The following is a 1,781-nucleotide window of genomic DNA, read 5'->3' as shown; positions in this document are numbered from 1 at the left end:
CTCATCATGACACTTAAAGACCCTGGTCCTGCCTTCCTTTGTGGCCCCATAGTTCTCACGATAGGTCCCAACCCCAGATCCCACCTTCTAAGATTAGTTAGTTCTCCTATTAAGAAACTTGACTTTTTTTTTTGTTTAAAGTATTCGTGTGCCCAAGTCCGAAGATGAGCTCTTCACCCTTTCTGGGGGGCAGAAACGGGGAAAGGGGAGGGAATTTACTGGTGTTATTTTTAGATTTAAAGAATATAATTTAAGTTGCTTATTGCAAAGAGATTTATTTGACAAAACTGGCTTTTCCTTTACTGGAAACTCAACAAACAATTAGTCTTATTTTTTTTTCTTTTATTAGCTTTATTATTATTATTATTATTTTAAGTTAATACTTTATTGAAAACAAACAAAAAGTTAACTAATTCCAGGGAAACAAAGTTCTGACTATCACCCAGTCAGGGAAGAAAAATTTTTTTTTCCCAATATATTTAAATATTAAACCAATTCTAAACATCTGTTGTACTTGTGCCTAAATCACAGGCTATTGATTTTTATTTTTTTTCACATTTTTAAATTTAACAAATCTCTAATACAGATCACCCCCTTATTGTATGTTGCCTTCCCTTTCACGCAAGTTAATGTGTGTCTACCTCAAGTTAGTGGTTTATCCTCCCTTCCCCTCCCACCCCTGGTAACCATCAAAGACTATTTCCTTTTGTGTGTGAACTTTTTCTTGACTTTTTACAGTAGTGGTCTCACACCGTATTTGTGCTTTAGTGATTGACTAGTTTTCCTTAGCGTGTTATGAGACATTTCTCAGGTTCCTTGTTGTTCTTTAACATTGCATAGTATTCTGTTGTGTGTAGTTTGTTTATCCATTTATCCATTGATGGGCATTTGGGTTACTTCCATCTTTTTGCTGTTGTGAATAGTGCTGTGATGAACGTGGGTATGCATATATCTGTTCATGACATGACTCTTACTCCTCTAGGAAGTACACCTAGTAGTGGGATTGCTGACCATAGGATACTTCTGTTTCCAGCTTTTAAGGAAGTGCCATACCATTTTTCATACCATGGTTGTACCATTTTACAGTCTTCACCAATAGTGTATGAAGGTTCCAGTCTTTCCAACCCTCTCCAGCCTTTGTTTTCTGTCTTGCTAAGCTTTGCTATTAATGCTGGAGTGAGATGAAATCTCATTGTTGTTTTGATTTTCATCTCTTTAATTATTGTGAGCATTTCTTCCCAAGTTTGTTGGTTGCCTGAGTGTGTTATTTGCTGAAGTGTCTGGTCTTGTTCTCTGCCCATTTTTTAATTGGGTGCTTGTCTTTTTGTTGTTGACTTGTTGAAGTTTTCTGTGAATTCTAGCAATTAGTCCCTCGTCCAGTATGTCGTTGAAGAAAAATGAAGCACGACCTATTGCTCACACCAGATACAAAAGGGCACTCAGGGTGGACCTAAGTGTAAAATCTAAATCTACAGAGATCATTTAAAAAAAAAAAGGGACAGATTTAGGGGCCCTAATTCATGGCATAAATACACTGTCAAATATAAATAAAACACAAGCAGAGATCAACATGGTGGCATTGAGGAAGAGGAAGACATAGAGAGGTATCTGGGAGGTGCAGGCAACAAAGTACTGAGTTGTCAGTGAAGGCAAACATGGGTATACAGTGGACAGATAGATGGACAGGCTGAACATTAGGTATGTCTGTGCAGCGGGGCGTGTACCCAAGACCATGTATAGGGTGGGCAGACAATGGTTCTACAAGTGTATTTGTATGTTCT

The 1,781-nt window shown here is 37.7% G+C and overlaps 1 protein-coding gene across 1 annotated transcript in view; it reads left to right on the top strand.

Annotated features, from left to right (window-relative positions):
• STK4 (serine/threonine kinase 4) overlaps positions 1–1,781 on the top strand; it is a 109,736-nt gene that overhangs the window by 32,121 nt on the left and 75,834 nt on the right. The window lies entirely within an intron of this gene.

Source organism: Orycteropus afer, unplaced genomic scaffold, assembly GCF_000298275.1.
Source record: "Orycteropus afer afer isolate SDZICR_OR568_19922 unplaced genomic scaffold, OryAfe1.0 scaffold00049, whole genome shotgun sequence".
NCBI classification, from domain to species: domain Eukaryota; kingdom Metazoa; phylum Chordata; class Mammalia; order Tubulidentata; family Orycteropodidae; genus Orycteropus; species Orycteropus afer.
This window is presented reverse-complemented; position numbering and strand designations above follow the sequence as displayed.